The following is a 19,854-nucleotide window of genomic DNA, read 5'->3' as shown; positions in this document are numbered from 1 at the left end:
TGGATCTACTGATGAGTCACATCTCATCTTTCCATGATTGACAAAGTATATGAAGAACCGAGGTACTATGTGGCAAGTATAGTGGCATACTGTAGCTATAGAGGTTGCAGAGGTAACCAATTGCATCTGAACCTTTGTGTCTAAATGTCGTAGTGATGGTCAGTGTGATGATTAATGCTGAACAGGAGAAAATGCACGTTTACTGATAAGTCAGATCTTGTCTTCTCCCAATCGTCAAAGCACAAGAACAGCAGAGACAATATGTGGTGAGTACAGGAATTTAGCTGTAGAGGTTGCAGAGGTAACCAGTTGCACCTGAGCCTTGGTGCCTTAGGGTGCTTTCACATTGCGTTTGTCTTCAGGTTCGTGGTTCCCATCGGGGCTTGCTTCCAAATTCCCCCGCAAATGGCATCCGGACGTATGAGCTAATGGGGCCATAGACAATAATGGTGCCGGCAGAGTGAATGTGCACTCTGCCGTGCATCATTTTTGGGCCTATGTGCCTAATGGAGGTGGACACTCAGATGTAGTAGACTGTGTCTGGGTGTCCACCTGCAGTAGGCTTATAAGTCCAAAAATGACGCATGACAGGGCGCACTCTGCCAGCACCGTTATAGTCTATGGCGCCATTCGTTCATACGTCCGACTGGCATTTGCGGGGGGGGGTATGGTGGGGGTCGGACACAAGCCCCGGGGAAGGGGGTTCAGATGCAAGCCCTGACTGCTTAGACCCATAAACGTGAAGGTAAGTGCAATGTGAATGGACCCTTAGGGAGCCTAAAGGCCCCTTTACAAAACACCTGTTCTATAAATGGCACAAAGGGCACTGTTACAGATATTGCATTTGATCTCTAAGCTTCAAGTTAAGTCATTGGTCCAGTTCATACTTACCATAAAGGAAATACTGACAATCAGTAAGAACTGGACTTTGGTGTCTAAGGCCAGTGAAGGTCTCGGTGATATCAATTTGTAGGTAGCTGTTTACATGCTGCCCCTTCCTCTTTCTTTAAAGGTCTACAGGCCCTTGTAGGATGTGCAGCACCACACTAAATCTGAATTGTTGTTAAAGTTTAATTAATGTTTAATGTGATAGAATATTTAGTAGTTGGAACATCTCCATGAAATGTCTACCTTGCTTTGAGGAGGTAAGAAAGGGTTTTCATTAAGGATACCATGTCCATGGAGTCTTATTGCACTGTACCATGCAGAAAAAAAGTTTGCAAATAAGCTCTCTTCCATTAAAAAAAAATAAAACTATCTCTTTAGTACCACTCCTTGGAGGTAACTACCTTATAAGTCAATGACCAACCCAACATGACCTATCAATAATCAACCCAATAAGTGAATGACCAACCCATTATGACCTATCAATGACCAACCCAATAAGTGAATGACCAATCCAATATGACCTATCAATGTCCAACCGAATAAGTCAATGACCAATCCAACATGAACTATCAATGGCCTACCCAATAAGTCAATGACCAATCCAACATGACCTATCAATGACCAACCCAATAAGTCAATGACCAATCCAACATGACCTATCATTGACCAACCCAATAAGTCAATGACCAATCCAACATGACCTATCAATGATCAACACAATAAGTCAATGACCAATCCAACATGACCTATCAACATGACCTATCAATGACCAACCCAATAAGTCAATGACCAATCCAACATGACCTATCAATGTCCTACCGAATAAGTCAATGACCAATCCAACATGACCTGTCAATGACCAACCCAATAAGTCAATGACCAATTGAACATGACCTATCAATGTCCAACTGAATAAGTCAATGACCTATCCAACATGACCTATCAATTATAAACCCAATAAGTCAATGACCAATTCAACATGACCTATCAATTATTAACCCAATAAGTCAATGACCAATTCAACATGACCTATCAATGACCAACCCAACATGATCCCTACTTGCAGACAGTGGTCTCTAAATATTACACTTGATCAGTACATCAGAAATTGTGGTTAGGCAATGGCCACTTAGTCTCCTATTAAGCTCCTACAAAAAGTTATCCAGAAGCTTAGCCTGATTTTTAGTTTGCTTTTTCATTCTTGAGCTAATTTATTAGAGAAACCATGCATGTCAGTTACTGAAGAACCTCATTGCCTTGGCATCAGAAGTAGAAATATGAATAACATCCTTAAAGAACATGTCGAAAGAAAAAAAAGCTTTTTGTACCATGTTGAAACTAAAAGAACTTCTGAGCGCACAGATGGAGCCAAAAAAATCTTCCGATTATTGAGAGCAATCAATTTTTCTAGAACACGTGGTGAACAGTTGTGTGCCAAAGGGCAAATAGCCCTAAAACAGGGGAATACTTCGTAGCCACCAGTGCCAGTGAAGCTGTAGGTTATTTCTGACTGCACACTAAGTTTCTTATGAGAACTATAAACATGTTATTTTCAGTTTCTTATACACCCTGCGATGTTTAGTAAATGTCTAACCTCAAATTAATCCTAATCTTCTTCCAGCCATAAAAATAACATATGCTTTGTCTGGTTATGATAAAATTGCTATTCCCTACATCCACCACTAGGGGAGCTTACAGAAAACAGATTTATTATTGCGTTTCATAGGAGCTGTACACATGTCTTCATGGAGCTCCCCCTAGTGGTGGTGAGGGCAAATCCAATTTTATCACTTAAGATCTAACCATTATTCCAAAATTCTTTTGAAATATCATTGAGACATATTAAAAGTTTTGATTGTTGTGTTCCGGGGGTTGAGACCCAAATAAATTTCTGAAGCACTTTGCCGATCACTGCTTCCCTCATTAATATGAGTTTATATCATTCTCACTAACTCCCCTGGAAAGCCCTAAAAAAAGTAGAGTCTTGGAAGATTTGGCAAATCTCCTGGGCGCCAACGAAGCCTCTTAAAGTTTCACAGAAAGAAGCAGCTCCCGAAAAAGGGATGTTAGAGATGTCTCAAGAGGACTGGCACCCAACCAGTTCTTGCTCTCCTAAGTATTCAGTTTTGTTATTTTTTTTAATAAGTGATATGATTCCAGACATATGGACCTTTTTTTAGTGCTAATTTTTATGCTCTTTACTAAGGGGCGTGGCTCACAGGATCCTCGGGGGCGTGTCCTTAGGATGCTCTGCATAATTACCATACAAATTAGCTCCAAATAAGAAAGTCAATATCTCTGGAACCGTATGGCGGATTTAAAAAAAACAAAAACCGGAATACTCAACGGAGCAGTGGGAATAAGACGAAGAGCAAAAACTGGATACTTTTCATAAGTCCCATCCAGCAATGCCCCTGACCCAAACTGCCCACTTTAAACAGAGTTTACACAACCCCTCTCCCTTTGGGCCCAGATTGTATCTGAAAATTCTGCACAGGGTCATCCAATTTGGAGCAGTTTTCAAGCATGAGATCCTGTCATGTATTTTTTTCCATGGGTACATTAGGCCTGAGGTCACCTGCTATTGCAATTTCACAGCGCTGCGTGGGTGGATTCTGCTACCACTCGGCTCATTATGGTTTTACTGTGCAAACATAGCGAGCAGAATAACAGGATGCAAGGCGGAATGAACTCATAAACATGCCATATGCTTCTCTGCCCTCATCCAGGGATCTTGTGACCAGCAGCTTTGTGTGCAAAGCAGAAACAGGAGCTGGACTGTGGGTGTAGGACGGCTTGATACATTACATTTTGCATGCTTTCTTATATGACAGCATTGCCCTATTAATGTACGTACCCTCTCCTTCATGGGTGTCCTATCAGCCACTCAGCATTTCCCTCTCCTGAAGATATTGGGTAAACTTCATTCTGCCATTAAAAATGTCTTTGTAGTTCGGTGGTAACTCATGTAATAATATTGGGGTTCTTCCTAAATTGCAATCCCCTAATACAGGGTAGGCCATGAAAAATAGAGCTCTGCTTCCCCTGTGTGATTCGTACAGAATAATGGAGGAATAATGTACTTTTCCAGGAGGTGCTGGAAGTCGTTTCCGCCGGCGGATGTACAAAGTCTTATCATGGTCTAATTTTGGATTATGAAGTAGCTGTGAATTTTCTACAGTATGTCCCGGTACCTATAGTTCTGCAAATTACTACGCCATTTTATATGGAGCAGCGCTTCGTCAGACATGGTGTATAGTTTCTGCATGGCCGAGACTCGTAGATGATTTCACCACGAGGACATATTGCTCTGATGATGGGATCATTTTCATGATGATTTCCTGGGGCTCCTCATACTCCTCTCCTGGGTGTCATGAGGCCCGAAAAGCGTCATTCTTCAATAAACCAAACAATGTAACACGGATCTGATTTTTATGACCTGTCATCAATATTTGATTGGTGGGTGTTGGAGTTCGGTCCCCAGAGCTCTGTGACCGGTGCTGTCCATCCATGTGAGAAAAATGGAAGCAGCTGAGCATACTCACTTTGTGTGTCCCTTAGACAATAGTAGAGGTTGACTGCCTATTTATGGCCAATGTATAACCCTTCATACAGGGACAAATGGATATAGAATGTGATATATGACCCTCAGGAGGAATCAAGTTTAAAGAGGATCTGTCACTTGCCGTTAAGTATTTTTCTACCTGGTGTAAATGCCGCTGTTCTCCTGAATCCGGCAATGTTTTTCTTTTGTTCCTGCGCCTCTCCGTTCTCGAGATATGGCCCCTTTACCCCTATGAGTAAATTTACTCTTTTAGGCAAGTGGGCGTGGTCATATACTTTACTCTTAAGGATCACGCCTAATTGGCTAGTAAATTTATATAGAGGCCATATCTCAGGAACAGAGAGGGGCTGGAACAAATGGAAAACATCTCCGGATTCAGGAGAACAGCAGCAATTACACCAGGTAGAAAAAGATGACAAGTGACTGGTCCTCTTTAAGGTCCTGTTATATGGTTGCTTAATAATTTCTGGTCTACAGCTTGCTCAGGGCATAATTACTGGGAAAAAGAGACCAAGAAGACTCCTAGAACTTTCTAGGAACATAAAGATTCCATCTTTATGTATAGTTTATTCCTTACTTGTGAAGCAGCCGAGAGCTGCAGAGTTGTAATACCAAACATGGCCAGTGCAAAAAGTGGCGCTGTTCCTGGAAAATAAACATTTTTTTTCGGATTGTCGACAAACAATTTCGTGCTGTCCTTTTTAACTCTAGAAGTAGTCAGAGAATAGATCCATGATTGTGTTTCTTTGGAATGTCGGAGACTTATCGTCCAGGAACAATCTCATTTTGTTGCTCGGCCTAGGACAAACGCCCTATAGCCGCCCTTTTACTATCTACAGTAAACATGGGTGAACTTCAAACATTGTATGCGGAGTCCAAAATCCCTTCCATTATTGCCTATAAATATAATCAGCGCGACTTCAGGAAACATTAATGGTCACATAAGTTGGGCGCTATTTTTACTTTATTTCAGGATCACTGTTCTGTACAGATGACCTTCTGGTAACAATAAGATGGCAAGGAAAGTTTTCATAACAGTTTGTAAATGTGTTTAATTAAGTCTACACTATGCATGCAACGCATCATATTTAAAGGGATATTACACCTAGTGTTCGCCAATCTGCAGTATTTCCTGCGGCTCCTGAAGTAAAACTTTTTGTACAAATGATGCGCTGAACACAGGAGTTAATTCCTCCTGATCTCGTCCATTTTCGGATAGCTGGTAGAGGAATAACTTCACAAGAGTCTCTATTGCAGTTGGGGAGAGCTTCTGCTGCAGGAAGTTGCCTGACAGCCAGAGAGAAGTCTGATCTAAGGAGATCCGAGATCTAAGATGGGGAAGAAAGGTTTTATAACAGTTTCTAAATGTGCCTAATTATATCTATATTTGGCATGCAATGCGTCATATTCAAAGGAAATCTGTCAGTGGGTTTTTGCTATGTAATCTGAGAGCAGCATGATGTAGGGGCAGAGAGTTTGATTCCAGCAATGTATAACTTACTAGGCTATGTTTTGCTCTTTCAATATAATCATTTATTAGCAGAAGATTATTACAACAGGACTTGTGTCTTGTATTCCATCCACACCTCCACACTTATTAGCAGCTTTCTGTCAGTATACAGTGTACACAGAAAGCTGCCAATCAGTGATGTGGGCGGGGTTATACACTGAAAGCTGCCAATCAGTGATGTGGGTGGGGTTATACACAGAAAGAAGCCAATCAGTGGTGTGGGGGGTTATACACAGCTCAGCATTCCGAGCTATGCTAGGTCTACAGCAGAGAAAACTGTGATTCTATCACACATGGGGGAGATCTACTGCTGCAGCAAGTTTCCTTATAGCCAGAGAGAAGTCTGATCTTAGGTGATCTAACATAGCAAAGAAAGTTTTTGTAACAGTTTCTAATTGTGTTTAATTATATCTATATTTTGCATGCAATGCTTCATGTTCCAAAAAAATCTGTCAGTGGGTTTTTGCTATGTAATATGAGAGCATCATGATGTAGGGGCAGAGAGTCTGATTCCAGTGATGTATCACTATGTTTTTCTGTTTCAATATAATCATTTATCAGGAGGAAATTATTACAACAGGACTTGTTGCCTGGTGTCTTGTATTCCAACTCCACCTCCACACTTATTAGCAGCTTTCTGTCAGTATACAGTGTACACAGAAAGCAGCCAATCAGCGGTGTGGGTGGGGTTATACACTGAAAGCTGCCAATCAGTGATGTGGGTGGGGTTATACACAGAAAGCTGCCAATCAGTGGTGTGTGTGTGGGGGGGGGGGAAGGGGGGGGGATTATACACAGCTCAGCATTCGAAGTATGCTAGATCTACAGCAGAGAAAACTGTGATTCTATCACACATGGGGGAGAGCTACTGCTGCAGCAAGTTTCCTTACAGCCAGAGAGAAGTCTGATCTTAGGTGATCTAACATAGGAAAAAAAGTTTTTGTAACAGTTTCTAATTGTGTTTAATTGTATCTAATCTAAACTATGCATGCAAGTGTCATATTCAAAGAGACAGTATGTGTGGACATTTTTTAAAGGGGCATTACACCATTACATATTTAAAAGGACATTACACCATTATACAAAATATTTTGTACAAATCTTGGGCTGAACAAAGGAGTTATTTTCCTCCTGATCTCGTCCATTTTCAGCCAACAGATACTAAAAAAAAAAAGTTCCTAGTACAGAGAGAGAAACGATTTAGTGATTCTGCTGCAGCAAATTGCCTTACAGCCAGAGAGACATCCGATCTATATTTTGTGAAATGTAATGGTGTTCTTTTAAATGGGTCATCAGGGAATAGAAAAAAAAAAACCCTTACTGAAAGACAAGACCCATGACCTAGGACGCAAACCCAGCTTTCTGACACTGGGCACTACATTGCAACCCAAAATCCTTTGGTAATCTTCAGATTTCATGATGCCTTGGCAACAGTTAAGGCACCCAGTGCCAGAGGCAGCAAAACAACCTGAAAAACATCTTTGAACCTCCACCATATTTGACTGTAGGTACTGTGTTCTTTTCTTTGTATGCCTCATTCCTTTTTCGGTAAACAGTAGAATGATGTGCTTTACCAAAAAGCACTATCTTGGTCTCATCTGTCCACAAGACGCTTTCCCAGAAGGATTTTGGCTTACTCATGTACATTTTGGCAAACTGCTGTCTAGCTTTATAATGTCTCTGTGTCAGCAGTGGGGTCCTTCTGGGTCTCATGCCATAGCATTTCATTTCATACAAATGTAGAAGGATAGTTCACACTGACACTGATGCACCCTGAGCCTGCAGGACAGCTTGAATTTCTTTGGAACTTGATCGGGGCTGCTTATCCACCATCCAGACTATCCTACGTTGCAACCTTTCATCAATTTTTCTCTGCCGTCCATGTCCAGGGGGATTAGCTAAAGTGCCATGGGTTATAAACTTCTTGATTATGGAGATGGACTTGTAACCTTGAGATTGTTGATATTGTTCAACAATTTTGTTTCTCAAGTCCTCAGACAGTTCTCTTCTCCTCTTTTTGTTCTCCATGCTTACTGTGGCGCACACTCACACACAATGCAAAGAATGCAAATTCTCCCCTTTTTATCTAGTTTCCGGTGTGATTTTCATATTGCCCACACCTGTTACTTGCCACAGGTGAGTTTGAATGAGCATCACATGCTTGAAACAAAGTTGTTTACCCACATTTTTGGAAAGGTGCCAACAATTTTGTTGCACCCATTTTTAGGGTTTTGTGTGAAATTATGTCCAATTTACCTTTTTTTTTTCTGTTTTTTTTTGTGCTGTTCCAACACACACAAAGGAAATAAACATGTGTATAACAAAATATGTGTAACTGCAATCATTTTATGGGCGAAATACTTCATTTTCTGGAACAGTTTCAAGGGTGCCAACACTTTTGGCCATGAATGTATATGATCGCTAAACAATATCGCCATAAAGTGCCAACATAATAGTGGTAATATAGTAAGTACAATGGACATAACAGTGCTACTGTATATGATGGCTAAAAAATACTGCCATACAGTGCCAATATAATAGTGGTGATATAGGGAGTACAATGGACATAACAGTGGTAAATGTTTGTTCAATAGTTTGGCTTATTGATTCTTTGGACCCATAAGGCAGATAATGATGGCGTTAAATGCTGTAAGAAAAAAACATAATAATTGTCTTTATCTGGTCTTGTCTAGGAAGCCCTGTGCCTATAGTCACATACACTGAGCTGGGGGGAAGGAGGGTAACTCATTTGTGGCACGTCTCTCAGGTTGAGTGGGAGTTTGCTCAGAGTCAGCTGTTCGTCATCTGTCTGGAAGGTTGAGAAATCATGAAGTGGTCTGAAGCTTCTATTACACCATAGGAAAAGTTTCCGTGTTAACCTGGCCATACAGTGCACAGTCGCAGCATTGTCCTATTCCCTTCCTCTTAAATTCACTGGGTGGCAACTACTAATGGCAGCCATTACTGCCCCCCACCTACAAAGTGCCTTTGATAATACTGCACAGTTGCCAACTGTCCCAGAACCCTGAGCTTAAATGGGGAGAGGTTTATGTAAATCTTCTCCAAAATGGGTATTCCTAGGAGGAATGGGATTTTCCCCACTTGGTCTGGGTGTTCGGCACAAGACTTCAACATCTCCAGAAAAGTTGACAACTATATTTCTTCTGTGTTCATATGTAGCAGAGAGCCTATTGAGACCACCCCAGTCTCAAGAATTTGGATGTGATTACACTCCTGCCCAAAGGAGCTGTGACCCCGCCTCTGCAGATCCCTCAATGGTCCATTGTTAAATATCACAACATGACATCTATCTATTAATGAATAAATTCATTATACACGTAGCTTTGGTTGTAAGGATGGAACTACAGCAAGTGAAGGGGTTGCAGTTGAACCTATGCCTTGGTGCCTAGGGGCACAAAAAGTCCCTTTGGCCCATATGAGTAGACCTTGTTGGAGATTTTGCATTGCATCCCACAAGCATATGTCCCAATAATCTAATGTCTATTTTACTAATGTGTCCAACACGGTGTATTGTGATATTGGAGGTGGATTTATACCAAGGCTCATTCACGGAAACACACGACTGGTCAATTTCTGGATCTTCCTATTCTAGCACATGGCAGAAGAGAAAGTGGCAGAACGTAGAACCCGTGGCCTATGCCCAAAAAAAAAGGAGGCAACCATGTGTTCGGACATCTATCATTGTTACAGACGTCAATGAGAGGATTATGAGAAGCCCCAGGAAGTCTACTCTACAATGATCCCAACAGAACAACATGCCAATGTCTACTGAAATCACCGTTTTCGAGCTGTAGCAATCCATTATGTCTGATGAAGCCTGCTTTCATTCAACTGGATGTGTTAATTCGCAGAAGAGTACGCACAAGAGATTAGCGAATACATTTGAGGGAGCCTAGTCCAGCGGCCAGGTCAGTATTCAGAGCCCGTTGGACTTGATCACTGTGATCTGCTGTTTCTTTGGCCAGCCTTGGGTGACGTTGAGTGTGCAGCACCCCATGAGCCGGAGATGGGCAGTTAGGAGGCGGTTCGCAGGACTCCCATCCATCACACATGGTATAATTTTCGGGCCGCTGGACCAGGGTCCTGAGAGTCGATTTGCTGCACCAATAGCCACTTCATGAACCAAAAATTGGCATTTAGTGTGCAGCTACAAGTACATGGATTGTGGGACAATCCACATACCGGTAGCAATTCAATTTCAAGCAACTCAATGCACAGTTAACCGATCACCGGGATTATTTATTTCAGCAAGAAACAGGGCTCTGTTTTTCGTGACGGACCCCGTATAACCTTAAAGGGATCCTCACTAAAAAAATAAATGAGTCAACACAAGGAATAAATGTCAACATACTATAGTTAACAGGGCATTGTATGAGCCGTAATCTGGTATCTCGCTGTCAGGATAAATAATAGTTTCCATGGTAAAGTATCTGTTTTGGAAGAATGTTATTCATTCTTGGTGTGGGTGAATGTGTCATCCAGCCCAGACATGACACAATGCAACTTCTAGACAGAAGTGAGAATACAATAATACTCCGCAGCCGAACAAGTGCCTGCAAGAGCATAGAGTGAAACTCTGTCTACAGAGTCAATGTCACTACTACCAATTAATTAAGTTCATGGTCCACAACCTTTATCTCTGAATCAAAGTGCAGAGCACCAAGAAAAGGCATTTCTACCCTTTGATTTCAATGCACTTCGTGTAATACTCTTTTTCTCCTGCGGAGGTGCTGCAGGGAAATTGAATAAATAAAATCTAACAATAGCCTGCTATTAGGTAATTAATATTTTTGTTATTTCTATCAGCAAAGCATGAAGTCATCATTGATTTTCTTTTTGGTGGTTCTTGCATTTTTCTTGAGGCACATGATGATCTAATAGCATCAAAATGTTGTCAGGGTTTGGCCAGTTTTTTTCTTCCTCTAATATCGATTAATGAGTTTTACTTTTCTCTAACTAAGAAGACCTCTCTGCTGCTGGTATATGAAACACAGAGCTAGGATTTTCTCCACCCGAGGCAAAAGGTTTCATGTGGTGCTATCACCTTGTGTCTAAATATAGTGGCACAGGCAAAGTGGCTTGTTGGCACCCCCTCCATTGACACTGGGGACCCTGGAGAATGCCCTGGTTTCTCCCCCTTGATATCACTAATACACATTTACATGGAGATGAACAGAACTACACAGGCGATGCTTATCTCCCATCATATTTGGTGGAGGAACATAAAGCTACAGATGAGTCCACTGGGAATGAAATGGAAGAGGAGGATCAATGGCATAACCAAGTTATTCTTCACCCAGGGCTAATATTCTGGTTGATGTCTTAGCCCATTATCTAAAGGGCAGAGTGGCATCCAGCACTTTGGGCATAGGCTCTTATGGTCCAGAATGTCGGACTGGCCATGGGTCTCTTGACCCAAACTTAATATCTTCATAAATGCCCATGAGGTTGTTGAGTTTGGGTCCACGAGCTCATGGTCTATGCGTGATTGTAATAGTTGGCCATGTGAAACCAGTCTAACTATGTCACAGAAGACAGTGCTGATGGAGCCCTAGTACTTTCTAGGGCACTGATGGGCACTGGGAGCATTCTGACTGGCATTGGGCAAATTGTTGACTCTAGTGGGAATTCTGGATAACAATGATGGCCACTGTGGATGGTGCAGTACGAAACAGTTGTATTGAGGGAAGGATGAAGATGGTACTGTATGCCAGAACGTGCACTCTATGGAGGCACACTTTAAAGTAAATTGCGGCTGGCACTGTTAGAACCCTCCTGTTTGTTTTTTCCATCTTGTGTTTTGCGGTCACGTGACCAGCTGCCTTTATATTCCAGCTCCGCCCTTTTGGCTGTGCTGGACTTCAGTGTTTGACTGCTTCTCTAGCCAGGTGCTTCGGTGCCTTTCTCTGTCACTTCTTGGTCCTTCTGGGACCTCAAGTACTTTTTGTCAGTTTGTCTTTTTGTGTTCTGCAACTACTTCTCTGTTTAGGAGGTGTCCCATTTTTGTCCCAGTCCTTAGTTCTTTTAGGGACCCCTCCCTTTATGCTATAGGTCTTCGTTCAGACTAGCCGAGGACTAAGGCGGGTCTGTTTGCTAGGAACAGGCAGCCCGCTACATCGTAGGGATTCAGCTTAGTCTTACTGTAGGGACAGCTTTCCCCTATCTTTCCTTAGTACATGTTGCAGATCATAACAGTCACAGTATGGAGAGCTGGGAATTTATTGGGGCACTGTGTAATAAAATATTTTGGTAAATTCACCATTCAGATGGTAATATCGAAGTAATCACTGTCATCACAGAGCTCTCGTGTAGTCTAGATACCTTTTCTCTTTCTCAAAAGATCATGGGATCACGGAAGAGGAAAGCACATTGGACTTGGAAAAATGGCATGTGAGTATTCAAGGGGTCGAGCTCACATCTTGAAACACAGTTTATGGCATGCCACATGCCAAGTTTTCTTTCTCATCTCCAAAGAAGCAATTCAACACGTAAGGCTTTGCCCTCATTGAAAGTGCGATCCAGATGGTATGTGGTGTAGAAGAAGACCTATCATTACTCTGACAGTTGCATATTGTGCATCCTCACGATAAACGGAAGAAGGCAGGGGGTCCAAAGAAACAAAGCCGCCCCGGTTCATGGTATTACCCTGCAATGTTAGGCATCCTTTAATTCATTTGTAAGCAAATGAGTTCCTAGATCTCACTGGGTGGTAAATGATATTTATACAATAGGAACCGTTGCACAATCGAAACAGTTGCCTAAGGCCATCACACCAGACGTGGAAACATAGTGAGGTTGAATATCGGGCTTTGCTCATTTCATAATTGAATAAAAAAGGCAGAATAAGGTTGGTATGGTGGCTCAGTGGTGGCACTGCCCCATGGATCACTGAACTGCCTTGATCCAAACATGGTGTGGGATGGCATAATGTACAGTGTTGCAATTTCCTTCCACATCCCATGGGGATTCTACATTGATAATAGAAAATGAAGAAACACAATGCTGTTACAACATCCTACATTAGCAATGCTCATCCACGTGGAACTGTTGGTCACTCAAAACCAAAAACTTCTTTAACCCTAAGTGATGTTTTATAGTCTGGAAAGGATGATTCACGTGAACACACGACATGAGTCAACTCATTGGAGGGTGGGTGACATATCGCGTGCTCATTGCAAAATGTTCTTTGTATTCTTACACTTGGAACTTATATACAATGGATAGGCAACGGGCACCCTCATTTCTGAAGTCCTGGTCAAGAGTTTTTTTTAGAATTTACAATATTAGTGTTAAAGTAAAACGGTCTAGAGTTCTCCTAAGTTATCTTGGTATATGACTATTAAGATGATGAACCTGTTCTTGTTGACCAACATGATAGGTTTATGAACACTGGGCGACTATGGTGTTTATACACTCATTGCAATGCCCAACGAAATTCCTCCAAGCCTGTTTGGTGATTCATTGAAGTCCTGCCCGCCATCCCCTCTTCACTTATCTCTTCCTAGCTTTGTCTCTTCTTCTCTCTATTTAGCTGGTTTATTCTTCTCTTTCTTCTGGACCACCCTTGAAATTTTTCTGCATTGATTTAGCTGCTAATTTTATTATCTGGTTTCATCCAAATTTTTCCTTTACCATCTCTACGACTCCACTTTGGTCTAGGAAACTTGAAGCTTACTGGCTTTTTTCTCTTTTTTTTCTATTAACAATTCTTGTCCATTAGATGATGCTGACTAGAACTGAAGTTCAGGTTATTTTTGGACACCATGGATGGTCTATTGAGTACAGATTGTATTGACTATGTGGTGTAGCTAGATAAAAGGCCCCCATGCACGTTAGACTAACATTGGCCAAACCTGACAATATTGACCGGTTTGGCGGACATTCTGTGTTACACAGATGATTGTTGGAGACTTATGGATCTGGAGTCGGACTGACGATTCTTTTGTTCTTCCTCAGATAAGCCACCACCAGAGATGTCTGGGTCTCTCATAAAGAACACAGGGCAGAGCAAGTGCTCCTGTGCATGGGAGAATCATGAGAGATGGCTGTCGACCCAACGTTCGGACAAACCATCTTTTGGCCAACAATCATCTAAGTTGCATTGGGGGCACGTTTTAGCACTTTTACTATCTAATAGCTTGGATCATAGTAAACCTATATTCACATTGTCTCCATATCCTACTCTTTCTTCATTATTACACGTCTTTAACCTTAGCACGTGGTCATTTTGTACCAGAACAGAATGTAGAAATGGGCTCCATCAATATCAACTTACAGCTGAACTTCTCCAAACCTAACCTGGATACTGTTAACAGCAGATGGTGGTGATCAACAGAGCAAAAAGAAAAGTCGAAACTTCTGAGTGCCAACGCAAAATTTATGACAGTCCCTACATACCTTGTACTATTTGTGGTCTCGTCTTCTCAGGTAGAGGGTCTCTTTAGCTCTGACTCTGCACCTCATAAAGCTATGTCTCTGAACACCAGGCGTTCATATATTGGTTGCAGAATGAGAAAAGCAAATTGTGGATGCTGATTCAGCGGAGTAGGTTTCTGCACCAGAAGTACTATGTGCACAGGATGAATAACTCATGTAGCATGGACATGTTTTCCCGACATTGCATTCAGTGGTTGACATATAAGTAAAGGCTTTGGAAACAGTACAACGTCCTGACTTCCTCTGAATGCTTACATGACAGGGCATAATTACCATGATACAGCTGATCTGTGCGATAACAGAAGGTTACAGTATTGGGTCAATGTCCCAGAACCTTCAGGACATCATAACCTTCTGGCCATTGTTCAGTAGGTAAAAACCGAGGCTGAACTTTGTGTAGGGTTAAGCTGAGAACAAATATTGTCAGATGGCCATCATAGACATGTCACTTTATGTTATGGGGTCAAGTAGCCAGGATCCTCATGATATCAAAAAGGAAAAAGTCCCAGAAAGTTCTCTTCCTGTTGCTTAATGCACTTTGACTGAAATGTCTGGACTTGTGGTGGAAAGCCTTATTCAGCCATTGGCATGGCAATTTGGATCAAATATTTATCCCATCAGAACCATACACTGCAATACTGCCCCCTATATCAAAGAATATAACTACTATAATACTACCCCTATGTACAGGAATATAACTACTATAATACTACTCCTATGTACAAGAATATAACTACTATAATACTGCCCCCTATGTACAAGAATATAACTACTATAATACTGCTGCTATGTACAGGAATATAACTACTATAATACTGCCCCCTATGTACAAGAATATAACTACTATAATACTGCTCCTATGTACAGGAATATAACTACTATAATATTGCTCCCTATGTACAAGAATATAACTACTATAATACTGCCCCCTATGTACAAGAATATAACTACTATAATACTGCTCCTATGTACAGGAATATAACTACTATAATATTGCTCCCTATGTACAAGAATATAACTACTATAATACTGTCCCTATGTACAAGAATATAGCTACTATAATACTGCTCCTATGTACAGGAATATAACTACTATAATATTGCTCCCTATGTACAAGAATATAACTACTATAATACTGCTCCTATGTACAAGAATGTAACTACCATAATACTGCTCCTATGTACAAGAATATAACTACTATAATACTGCCCCCTATGTACAAGAATATAACTACTATAATACTGCTCCTATATAAACGAATATAACTACTATAATACTGCTCCCTATGTACAAGAATATAACTACTATAATACTGTCCCTATGTACAAGAATATAGCTACTATAATACCGCTCCTATGTACAAGAATATAACTACTATAATACTGCCCCTATGTACAAGAATATAACTACTATAATACTGCTCTTATGTACAAGAATATAACTACTATAATACTGCTCCCTATGTACAAGAATATAACTACTATAATACTGCCCCCTATGTACAAGAATATAACTACTATAATACTGCTCTTATGTACAAGAATATAACTACTATAATACTGCTCCCTATGTACAAGAATATAACTACTATAATACTGCCCCCTATGTACAAGAATATAACTACTATAATACTGCTCTTATGTACAAGAATATAACTACTATAATACTGCTCCCTATGTACAAGAATATAACTACTATAATACTGCCCCCTATGTACAAGAATATAACTACTATAATACTGCTCTTATGTACAAGAATATAACTACTATAATACTGCTCCCTATGTACAAGAATATAATTACTATAATACTGCTCCCTATGTACAAGAATATAACTACTATAATACTGCTCTTATGTACAACAATATAACTACTATAATACTGCTCCCTATGTACAAGAATATAACTACTATAATACTGCCCCCTATGTACAAGAATATAAGTACTATAATACTGCTCTTATGTACAAGAATATAGCTACTATAATACCGCTCCTATGTACAAGAACATAGCTACTATAATACTGCTCCTATGTACAAGAATATAACTACTATAATACTGCTGCTATGTACAAGAATATAACTACTATAATACTGCTCCCTATGTACAAGAATATAACTACTATAATACTGTCCCTATGTACAAGAATATAGCTACTATAATACTGCTCCTATGTACAAGAATATAACTACTATAATACTGCTCCTATGTACAAGAATATAACTACTATAATACTGCCCCTATATACAAGACTATAGCTACTATAATACTGCTCCCTATGTACAAGAATATAACTACTATAATACTGCTCCCTATGTACAAGAATATAACTACTATAATACTGTCCCTATGTACAAGAATATAGCTACTATAATACTGCCCCTATATACAAGAATATAACTACTATAATACTGCCCCTATATACAAGAATATAACTACTATAATACTGCTCCTATATACAAGAATATAGCTACTATAATACTGCCCCTATATACAAGAATATAGCTACTATAATACTGCCCCTATATACAAGACTATAACTGCTATAATACTGCTACTATGTACAAGAATATAACTACTATAATTGTTAGTAGGGCGGTTGCAAACAACTTTATTATAATGGAACGCAACCGACCCCGGGGTCCGTGATGCAGCCTGGTAGACTGCTGGCGAACACTTTCCGGGTCAAAAGGAAAGCAACCAACTTAAATGATAAACCTTTCCGTGTTACTGCACACTGGAACGGGTATAGCAATTTGCACTATCTCCGTTAGCAGCACGAGAGATATGCGGTGAAAACATATCTGTAGTCCTGTTACAGCACAGGGACTACACTGGCGGCGCTAAGATGCGTGTGTGACTACGCCGAGGGGTGCACATGCCTCCAGCTGGCGTGCTACCGGACTGAAGGGTACTACTCCACGTGGCTGACAGGCGATAGCCATGGATAGGACGTCTGCAGGCTGCTCGGGGTGTTAGGCGACCCCTTTGGCACAGCCAGACTGCAAGATGAAGCTACCTGCCTATTTCCACTAAACCTGCCTATGGAAACTACGTGGAACACAGTCATCCACACAACAGCATCACTTGCTCAATGATCAGAGCGCGCCGCCATGTTTGTGGGCGGTCCTTTTAAAGACTAAGCCCTGCCCACGAACCAATCAGGCAGTGCCAGGTCATCGGATCAGGTGGTTGCCAAACCACCAATCACGGTCCGCCAGGTCACGGGCATGCTCAGTGCAGCGAATCCTGGACTTAGGCTCCAACAGCCCTGTCTCCCTCCGCAACCTATGCTTAATGTTGCTAGGCACAAATACCCAAGAGACAATCTGTACATCTCGTGGACCAGCTAGGTGTTGGGGCTGACGACGATGCTGAGCAGTATCAGCCCTCACAGGACCAGAATGGGAGACCACAGAAGGTTCTGGACCTATTTCAAATACAGCAGCAGCCCGACACCTAACATTATCCCCCCTTCTAACATCCCGCTCCACTTGATGCTCATTTTCCTCAAAGAGCAGGGGAGCATGAATGTGGTTCACAGGGAAGATCCTCAGATCCGTGACCCCTCCAGTGTACAGGGTACCCTTTATTCCCACGAACCATCTTAGACCCTATAATAGCCTGCAGCTCGAGATTATCACCCCTGGTGTCTGAAGCAGGTTGGGGTACAGCGAGTTTTGACAGGTGAACGGGTCTAAGGAGCGACACATGGAAAGTGTCGTGACTCCTCAGGTGTCGTGGTAACTGTAACCGGTACATTACAGAGTTTACTTGGGCCAAAATTTTGAACAGGCCAATAAAGCGAGGAGCAAACTTAGCAGATCTCCCGCATAATCTAGTATTGCGAGCCAAGAGCCACACTCTGTCGCCCGGATAGAATACGGGAGCAGGACGACGAGAAGTGTCAACCGACTCCCTATCTGTGGAGTCCGTCACGAGTGATGGATGGAGAAGACCAGCCGGATTTTGACGGAATGATTTATCCCTCGCACAGAAGGCACACACGAGAACAAAGTCCTTGACGTCCTGGCGCCACCGGGGCCACCAATAGGACCGTTGAAGGGACTTAGTGGTACGTTTAACCCCAAGATGGGCTCCGATCTTAGGGGCATGAGCCCAGGAGACCACCTCATCTTGTAGATTAGGGGGAACAAACGCCCTCCCTGAAGGAACCTGGCTCTTTTTGACATAATCTGACAAGACCTGGGTCTCGGGGACAGACAGAGGATCTGTGCCGGGGGCTACATCGGTAGAAGGGTCAGAGACTACCCTCCGGGTGACTGTAACCATGCACTGAGCACACAATTCTCACTCCAGGTAGAAATTCTCCCCGTATTCCAGTCAATGTGTAGAGTGTGACAACGTAACCATGGAAGACCCAATAACACTTCATCTAATCCCCCGGGAATAATAAGAAAGGAGATAACCTCCCGGTGACCCTGAGGAAATGACATGGTGAGAGGAATCGACTGGTGGGTGATTTGCGTGTCCAGGAGTGAACCGTTCACTACCCTAATGTTCACTGGTCTTGGCAGTAACTCTACAGGGATAGCATGTCTCTGGGCAAACGTAAATTACAAAAAATTGCCGTCAGTACCAGAATCCACCCACGCCTTGGGAGTAACTGCGGTTGCTCCGAAGGACAAGTACACCTTATACAATAATTTGGAGGAAGAAGCCCCAGAATCTAACACACCTCCTCCAACGGTGGTTAGACACACTCATTTACCCGACTGCTTGGAACCCTTATTAACAGGGGACTCCAAGAGATGTGCAGGTCGGGAACGAGAAGAGCTAGACTCAGTTTGGGATATATCCATAGCCTCAGGCTCCGGGTTGGGAGTCTCGAGTTTGGAAATGGGTCTAGAGAAGGATGGTGCCAACCAATACTGAGGTCTGGCGACCTCCAGCTCTAACTTGTGCTCTACATGACGCAAATCTATTCGGTTAGCAAGAGATATTAACTCCTCCAGGGAGGTTGGAATCTCTCTAGTAGATAGAGCATTTTTAATATGCCCAGCCAGACCCTTCCAGAACACCGGGATTAAAGACCGCTCAGACCTATCCAATTCAGCCGCTAAGGTTCTGAATTGGATGGCATTGTGGCTTGCGGTGACCGAACCCTGGATCAGCGCAAGAAGCTTAAGAGCCGTATCATGCGTGACCTGAGGACCAAGGAATACACTCTTTAGGGCTTTGAGAAAGAGACCCGCATTAATCACTACCGGGTCATTGCGCTTCCACAGTGGAGTAGCCCACTCCAGAGCTCTGTGGGAGAGTAACAAGATGACATAACCCACTTTGGCTCTTTCGGAGGGGAACCGTGCCTCCATCATCTCCAAGTGAATGGAGCATAAATTAATAAAGCCCCTGCAGGATTTACTGTCCCCAGAAAAATTTTCCGGGAGAGCAAAACGGGGTAAAGGGGCAGT

At 42.0% G+C, this 19,854-nt stretch overlaps 2 long non-coding RNA genes across 2 annotated transcripts in view; one reads left to right on the top strand and one right to left on the bottom strand.

The window, feature by feature from the left end:
* Positions 1-14,552, bottom strand: part of LOC141153047 (uncharacterized) — a 110,496-nt gene extending 95,944 nt beyond the window's left edge. The window contains exon 1 of the long non-coding RNA XR_012247223.1: positions 14,382-14,552. This is a non-coding gene — a long non-coding RNA (uncharacterized lncRNA). The remainder of the gene's footprint in view (positions 1-14,381) is intronic.
* LOC141153046 (uncharacterized) overlaps positions 1-19,854 on the top strand; it is a 66,995-nt gene that overhangs the window by 23,846 nt on the left and 23,295 nt on the right. The window lies entirely within an intron of this gene.

Source organism: Phyllobates terribilis, unplaced genomic scaffold (assembly GCF_046119375.1).
Source record: "Phyllobates terribilis strain yellow unplaced genomic scaffold, ASM4611937v1 Scaffold_7__3_contigs__length_470593459, whole genome shotgun sequence".
Classification (NCBI taxonomy): domain Eukaryota; kingdom Metazoa; phylum Chordata; class Amphibia; order Anura; family Dendrobatidae; genus Phyllobates; species Phyllobates terribilis.
Note: the sequence above shows the minus strand (reverse complement) of the source record. Positions and strands in the feature narration are given on the sequence as shown.